At 40.0% G+C, this 9,099-nt stretch overlaps 1 long non-coding RNA gene across 1 annotated transcript; it reads right to left on the bottom strand.

Moving 5' to 3' along the window:
• Positions 1 to 765: 765 nt before the first annotated feature.
• LOC138973744 (uncharacterized) lies at positions 766 to 8,551 on the bottom strand. Its single transcript, XR_011458138.1, has 3 exons — positions 8,447 to 8,551; positions 4,853 to 4,962; positions 766 to 2,653 (listed from the first exon to the last, which is right to left on the bottom strand). It is a non-coding gene; the product is annotated as an uncharacterized lncRNA (long non-coding RNA).
• Positions 8,552 to 9,099: the final 548 nt, after the last annotated feature.

Raw genomic sequence — 9,099 nt, 5'->3', positions numbered from 1 at the left:
GTTTACTATAGTACAAGTACTATGGTACATTGAATTGTACTATGGTGTACCATAGTTTACTGTAGTACTAGTACTATAGTAAACTATAGTACAAAAAGTACTATAGTACAATAAATTAGTGTGTACTATAGTACATGTTAAATGTACTATAGTATTTTGGTCACTTTTTTGCCAAAATGTACTATAGTAGAGTACATGTACTATAGTTTACTAGAGTAAAAATGCAGTGTTCTGTATTGTTTCAGTATTGTTGATTTTGTTTTGCATTCTACTCTCTTAATCTTAGACAATATGTGATAACCGGCAAGGTGCTGACTTTCTTTTGTGCATTGTTGATGGTGAATGCATGTTAATTTATTTTTAATATACTTTCTTATGTGATAACCAATGTGCTATATTTTCTCAGGACAAAGAACAAATGTTTATTTTGAATGTTTTATGTATGTTATTATTACGGACACAAACGCTCAGCAATGTAATTTCTCTTTTAGAGATTAATAAAGTTATTGTATTGTATTGTATTGTTGTACAGCGTGGTATTTTGGTCCTAGTACATTTGTACTATAGTACTTGTACTATAGTTTACTATAGTACAGCGTGGTACTTTTGGCATGGTACATTTGTACTATAGTACATTTACTATAGTTTACTATAGTACAGTGTGGTATTTTTGTTGCTGTAGATTTTGTACTATAGTAATTTTACTGTAGTTTACTATAGTATACTGCAGTACTTTTTTGAAAAAGTACCATAGCCTTAAAAATTACACTGGATGTAAATGTGGCCCCAATTTTTGCTGAATCAATTGTGTTGTGTGAATTGAATGTGTGTGTGCACGATCAGGCCACTCGCTGCAGTCAATCTGTCACATTTGGTAGGAAAGTAAAGGTTCATCGCATGTTTTAAATTTTATTTTCATTTTTCGGCAGAGCAATAATAGTCAAACTTATGTAAGAACATTTTAAAATATCCACTAACATGTAAAAGACCCAATTAAAAAATAATTTTAAAAAAGGTGTCCATCTTGCACAGTGAGTAACCAAGCTGTTGATTTTTGGTAAATGTCCCAATGCAGAAACAGTTTTAATGCAATGTTTTATAACCCTGTTAACCAGAACAAGTAACAATTAAATGCACAAAACAGATTTATTATAGCACTCTTCTTTGTGGGAATTCATCTTTAGCACAACACATATTTTCTCAAAATTATCCCCCCTACAGCCAAGTTAAATTTCTATGATTAGCTTTGAAAGTGACCATGCCCACATCAGTACATGAAAACTCTGTGAACAATCAAAGGAGACAATGATTGTCCCTATTATTGACCGGAACTCTACCCCAATCTGAACTTGAATAATGCAAACTATCAAGCTGACTTGATGTCATCTAACCCTGTATGTGTGTGACCTTACACAGATAAAGTTATTGAGTTACTTTCTTTCTTTATTTGGTGTTTAACGTCGTTTTCAACCATTCAAGGTTATATCGCGACGGGGAAAGGGGGGAGATGGGATAGAGCCACTTGTCAATTGTTTCTTGTTCACAAAAGCACTAATCAAAAATTTGCTCCAGGGGCTTGCAACGATACAGTACAATATATTACCTTACTGGGAGAATGCAAGTTTCCAGTAAAAAGGACTTAACATTTCTTACATACTGATTGACTAAAATCTTTACAAAAATTGACTATATTCTATACAAGAAACACTTAACAAGGGTAAAAGGAGAAACAGAATCCGTTAGTCGCCTCTTACGACATGCTGGGGAGCATCGGGTAAATTCTTCCCCCTAACCCGCGGGGGGTTATTGAGTTACAACGATCTTGCTTCAAACACATTCAAAATAATACCATTTCTCTGTTATTATTATTATTTTTTGTGAACTTAAAAGTTTATGAGGGTCAATTTGACATGGGTCACATCTAGAGGTCATCCAACTTCAATAGCCTGTAAAGTATCAAAAATCTAGCTTTCAAAACATTTCAGAAAAATAAGAACACATGCTTTCGCAACACATCCTTGATATTTGTCAAAAATGTGGCTTTGAAAAAATGCCAAATGTGGTCATGTTTGAAATTGATCAAACCATAGCAGTATGTTAACTTTGTAAAGTCTACCTTGAAAACCATCCAAGAAAACAACAATGTTCAATTCTGTCTACCCATTGTAAGTCAGCCTTATTATGCTCCCCATCAGTGACATTCTCCTGACCTGGTGAGTCAAAACTCACTAAATGTCCAATGGAGAGTTTTCAGCACGTAACCAGAAAGTATATTAATATAGTGTGGCGTTATGTCCCTTTTTTCAAAACAGGGTTATATATGTGGAAATAATCACATGAAATGTTCTCTGTCCTCCACATCTGTTTGATTTGTGATTGGTGTCCAGATTATTTGCTACAGGCATCTGATTAAGTTTATTGTAGCTGCTGTCCGGTTCCCTTTGCCAGTGATATCTGCTTTCCTGTTCTGTAACTTGTATTTATGTTCGCCGATGGCACCCGCTGAATAGTTTTGGTTGTTCTCCAATGGCATCTAGCTAGCTGCTTTGACATCTGTAAGTGGTATCAAGGTCCTTCACCATGCAGTCATCTGCTGGAAGTCAACAGGAGGCTCTCTTGCTTATGACACCCACACCGGAGCATGGAATGAAACCTGCAATGACACAGCAGTATGACTATGAGAAAGCATGCAGACTGAAGCAAAGAGGGCCAAACTTTAAGAGAATGATAATGAAAGCTAACTTAAAGTGCCGTGGCTTTTAGTGCATATATCTAACTTTTAAAAGTTGTGTCCGTCTGTGTGTGTATTATGATGACTAAAGGCTCCGAAACAGCTGCACCGACTGAGACGGTGGTGGTGGTGGGGGGTTGAAACGTGCTGGTGCGTGTATGTTTGTGCTTGCGTGTGTGCAGGCATGAATGTCTTTGTCAGTATATATATATATATATATATATATATATGTGTGTGTGAGACAATTTATGAATACAATTAAAGGCACAGTAAGCCTCCCGTAAACCATCACAGATACGGTCAGGCTTTTACACACAGACTACAGTACAAACACCCTTTCATTTAAACACTCACCGATTGAGAACATCCTAGGTGCCCTCCATAAAGAGCGAACAATTTTCAAAGAATTTATTTTTGCTTGGTTTATCTTACCCCTGAGCCATCGTGAACCCGTGAGATCCAGTTTCCCTTTTTTCACAATGTAGTCGTCAGTTAATCATTTCAATGCGACTCGATGTGAGCTTATCTACAATAGCACGTTTTTATGCACGAAACAAACGGCAGTGGTTCACAAAAACTCTAGCGATGGCTTTTGACAGTTGAGAGGAACGGCGATATATATATGCATAAACCGCCGTCCGCTACGACCCTTGCGTGACCCTGCTTCCGGGCTTTTCTTTTTTCAAACTTTCACAACTTCGAATTGTACTGATCTTGTCTTGATGAAAAAAGAATTCTTTTATGATTAAAGAATGTTTGTGTAACAAGCTGTCAATTTATTATTTAGATTTTAAAAGTTAGGTCTAGCGCAAAAATGCACCACGGTCCAAAAACATTCTAATAATCATCGATCCACGGCTATCGCCAGTTTACATCGATAGAATGAGACCCGAAGGGAAATAACTCATTTTTTACCTGAGTTCAGGATGGGTCCAAAAAGTGTTCGAGACAATCTGCAAAATTAATTCTTTAACAAGAAGGGCAAAGCCCATACGACTCACATGCTTGACCTTGACCTTTACATGACCTTAACCTTCAGGGTCAAGGTCAAATAACTACACCTAGCAATGACATCATACACTAAGAACTGCTTTACACATTTTTCCTACCAAAATACATGTGACCTTGACCCAAGGTCAAGGTCATCCAAGGTCATGCAACACAAAGCTGTTAATTCAAGACATAGGAAGTACAATGGTGCTTATTGGCTCTTTCTACCATGAGATATGGTCACTTTTAGTGGTTCACTACCTTATTTTGGTCACATTTCATAAGGGTCAAAGTGACCTTGACCTTGATCATATGTGACCAAATGTGTCTCATGATGAAAGCATAACATGTGCCCCACATAATTTTTAAGTTTGAAACAGTTATCTTCCATAGTTCAGGATCAAGGTCACTTCAAAATATGTATACAATCCAACTTTGAAGAGCTCCTGTGACCTTGACCTTGAAGCAAGGTAAACCAAACTGGTATCAAAAGATGGAGCTTACTTTGCCCTATATAGCATATATAGGTGAGGTATTCAATCTCAAAAACTTCAGAGAAAATGGGAAAAATGTGAAAAATAGCTGTTTTTAGACAACATTTATGGCCCCTGCGACCTTGACCTTGAAGCAAGGTCAAGATGCTATGTATGTTTTTTGGGGCCTTGTCATCATACACCATCTTGCCAAATTTGGTACTGATAGACTGAATAGTGTCCAAGAAATATCCAACGTTAAAGTTTTCCGGACGGACGGACGGACGACTCGGGTGAGTACATAGACTCACTTTTGCTTCGCATGTGAGTCAAAAATTGCTCGCTCTGACTTTACGTAGGGCACCCAGGATGTTCTGTGATGGTTTACGGGAGGCTTACTGTCCGGGCGTGATTTCCGGTATTGAATATTCATAACAGCCGTCCAGCACCAAAACGAGGCGCCATTGTTGTAGAGGACCAAGTCCACGAAAATAAATTTTTTGAAAATTTCTCACGCTCGACAGAAAGCAGCCAGGATGTTCCCGTTCGGTGAGCGTTCAAATGGAAGTAGCTTGTACTGTATGTAGACGCTCGGGGAGCTCTGTGATAGTTTACGGGAGGCTTACTGTGCCTTTAATGTATATACATCTATACACACCCAAGAAGATAAGGCGCTCAGCAGGTCTGCACTCATGTTGATCCATTATGTCGGAAACAGTCAGAATTGGATCCTCCACCCGACAGTCACTGCTGCAGTGCTGCTCTCAGCTATAAGCAAGAGAAAGCAGCTTGAGTGTTTCATTGCATATAATTCCAGTGTTTGCATACTCCAAAGCGATTAGCTGAAACTATTTAGCTAAAACTATTATCAGTGGAATACCAAAGGGGTGGCATATGTCATCCAAAATATAAGGCAATTTAAAGTGTGATTGACGGGACAGAAGCGTTTCAATGATTCAAATAGAGAACACTACATAGCCTACTGTGAGTTACTGGGTTTACACAAGTAAAAGTGAATATTTTTTCTTCTTCTTCTTCGTTCATGGGCTTAGACTCCCACATTCACTCATGTGGATTTTTACGTGTATGGCCATTCAGGCAGCATACGCCAATTTCGGGGGAGGCATGCTGGGTATTTTCGTGTTTCTATAACCCACCGAACTCCCACATGGTTTACAGGATCTTTTCCGTGCGCACTTGGTCTTGTGCTTGCGTGTACACACGAAGGGGGTTAAGTCACTGGCAGGTCTGCACATAAGTTGACCTGGGAGATCGGAAGTGACGTATCACAGTGAACACGGCAAACGCGCTGCGCAAGAGCAGACGCTAATGTTCAAACTTCGCTCTACCTTTCTGAAAAATAACTTCCAGCATCAGGGCCGGACCCAGGGGGGGGGGGGGGGGGGGGTTCCAGGGGTTCCGGAACCCCACCCCTGGAAAAAGCATGTACCTTGCTTTGAGTGTTGTTGTTTTTTTTACTAGTTTTAGCACCAAAACAATGCTGCTCTTAACCCTCAAAACAAGGCCCAGAATGCACCAGATTGCACAGATTTTAACCGTTTTTCAAATATTTTCCGGGGGAGCATGCCCCCGGACCCCCCTAGTTCACGCGCCTGCTTTGCAGGCGCGCGCTTGTGGCTTCGCCACTTCGCTGATTTGCCCGCCCAAAAAAGGAGGAACCCCCCCCCCCCCCCCCTTACAACTAATTTGGTCCGGCCCTGCGCATTATGCCTATGTGAGAAAGTAAGTTCCCAGACAGTTGCAATTAAAGGTTCCCGACCGCTGTACACGCCTAAAACGTCACCTTTATATCTGAGTAAGAAACTATTCTTCCAAAATGTTTTGAATCGACAAAAAAACACTGTCCGCCATTTTTTCAAGTCACGGCGTGAAGGCCGATTGGCTTTGCGCTACGATTGCAGGGCCGGACTACCGGGGGGGTTATGGGGGTTGCGCAACCCCACCGCCCCCCCATCCCTAGCCTAAACATGTACCTCACTTATTTAAAACATTTTTTATTATTGTTTATTTTATGCCGTTTCGTGCAAGGAGCGTCCATTTTCCTATCTCAGAATATGACCTACCCATCAGCTTCAGGGGGCTTTGCCCCTTGACCCCCACAAGGGGCTCTGCCCCTTGACCCCGCCAGGGGGAACATCCCCCTGGACCACCACTGACAACCCCCTCCTTCCTCTTAGCCTAGTCCGGCCCTGCATTGCCCTACGACAGTCTCTCGGGGATAGACCAAGTTGCCCAATCTGCTACGAGGGAATCTCATAAGACAGAGTCGTAGCTTTGTCGTAGCTCTTTTCTAAGACTCAGTCGGCCGTGTGGCTGTGTGAATCTTAGGAAAATTGCAGCGTGTGACGGCCCCATTATGGCAGGGGAAATAACCGAAGACGAATAACCGGAGTAACTGTTCTTCATTGGATTGCTCTGTTTGTCGTCTGCTACTGCTAGTAAGTAGTCTTTGCATGGTCATGTGAAAGTCACATCTACCACGACTGTTTGCATCGATCTGTGTGGTGAAATGTTGATATATGATGATGATTTGGCAGCATAACTTTGCTAAATGTGCTTCGAGTGAATCTCCCCGCTAACCTTTTGAAAAAGAGGTAAGTCTTTAATATTCAACAAGACCATAAATAGTGACGAAAGAGACATAACTTGAAGCAGAACGAAACGAAAAGATTTTGCCATTTTCGGCATGATCGCTGCCATTTCGATGCTTTTATCCCATGCAGAGTTTAACATAATCATTACCAGTTTGTTGTGAGCATCTGAAGATTATTTTCCATTACTTTTCATGTTTTATGTCATTCTGATAATCATCGGTCCACGCTATCGCTCATGGTCTCTCCAACAGGATGCGTAATTACTGCGCGGAATCTATCAAAATAAGAATACAGAGTTATCTCCCAAGTGAGACGAAAGTGATTGCAGATTGGCTGACTTCGACAGTGATCTCCGTTCTGTTTTTCACAGTTATAAAATAAAGACATCGTTCTAACTTGAGGTTAAAACAAGTCGAAATGTTGAGACTGCTGTGGGAAGGAGACCGTGATATTGTTGCATCACTCCCAACTGGTTACGGAAAAAAGTATCGTCTGCTTCGCAGCCAAAGTTGATTATCACGTGACACTTTTGCCTTATTTAGAGTTGTTTGCGCAGTAAATACACCCGCGAAAGATAGCTCGCTTGAAACTGTCTTACAATATCAATTGCTTTGTAATTTAAAAATTACACAACACCATGAAAAATCATTATCGACGATCGCGAATCTGCTTATACATGTATTTCAAAAAGCTAAAAATATGTAAAAAGATTGGTTTCCTCTCCAGAGAAGGAAAACAAAGGCAGGGATAAATGAGACCCGAAGGGAAGTAACTCATTTTGACCTGAGTTCAGGATGGTTTTATGTCTACTATCACTAATAATTAAAATGTGTAATGGCATTTATTTTGTTGTGGTGCTGCAAGCTTAGGATGTTGAACACTGGCGTCACAGAAACCAGCTTTATATATTAGATTATGTAAGAACTATGTAAACAAGTGATTTTTTCTTTTGTAAATCAGATACTACAGTATTTCTGCTTTACAAAAAGCTATATTTCAAAAACAAAACTACAATTCTAAATTTTGATCTGTATTTCCCCTTTTTGTCACCAGTACAGAAGAACAACTCATATATATATGTATACAGCATTACATGCACTGAGACACAAAAACTGGCTTTGCTTGGCCATAAAGTTCTCACTCACCGCTTTCTTTCGCTTTCTACTCAAACGCTTCTAGACATGCATTCATCTGGTATTCGGTGCATGGATTTGCCATAGATAATGTTGAATTTCATGCCAAATTTGAGGTAAACCATTCAACTTTTCAGAAAGCACTGAGCTGTAAACACCAAAAAAGCAGCCTTAGCAAGTTTTCACTCAAACTTGTTGAAGATCGACTGTCCTTCCCTTTCTTTAAACACTCTCGTAAATCAAAACATCTGCTGAACCTGTTACATGATAATTGTTATACTGCATTCTACAATTGTATGTGCTGCTGTAATTAAACCAGGCTCCTTTCTGTGCACAATTGTGTTTTGTTACACCTATGTATTACCAAAGATTTTTTTAAACATTATACACATACAAAGAGCAGTTGGTTGGTATATTTCCTGGAAGGATTATCCTTTCCCATGTAAAAGATTATATTGGTCTCTCGAGTGATTTACAAAAGAGAGTGAAAACTGAAATGCTCACATGTTCACTGTCAAACAGAATAGTGCAAATTGTTCCATGACATGTGGTGCACACCCTTGGAAGTCTCCCAATCATTCCCACTTGTTTTGCAGTTTCACAACCTGCAAAATAATAATCAAACTAAGGTAATGATCAATCTTCTTCCTCCTCCTCTCTTTCTACAATAGAATAAAGATTAAAAATCTAAACTAAAAGAGTGAGTAATTATATCAAATATATAACTGTTAATTAAAACTGCATACAGTTAGAAGATCTGTACATATATATATGCAACAAACTTAACAAAAACGAATTCTGAAGAAAAACTGCCAAAACACCTTTGAGAAAGAACAGTTCCAACAGCCAGGTTCAGGGCCGGACCAAATGAGTTGTAAGGGGGGGGGTTCCTCCTTTTTTTGGGGGGCAAATCAGCAAAGTGGCGAAGCCACAAGCGCGCGAACTAGGGGGGTCCGGGGGCATGCTCCCCCGGAAAATTTTTGAAAAACGGTTAAAATCTGTGCAATCTGGTGCATTCTGGGCCTTGTTTTGAGGGTTAAGAGCAGCATTGTTTTGGTGCTAAAACTAGTAAAAAAAAAAACCACTCAAAGCAAGGTACATGCTTTTTCCAGGGGTGGGGTTCCGGAACCCCTGGAACCCCCCCCTGGGTCCGGCCC

Source organism: Littorina saxatilis, linkage group LG8, assembly GCF_037325665.1.
Source record: "Littorina saxatilis isolate snail1 linkage group LG8, US_GU_Lsax_2.0, whole genome shotgun sequence".
Lineage (NCBI taxonomy): Eukaryota > Metazoa > Mollusca > Gastropoda > Littorinimorpha > Littorinidae > Littorina > Littorina saxatilis.
Note: the sequence above shows the minus strand (reverse complement) of the source record. Positions and strands in the feature narration are given on the sequence as shown.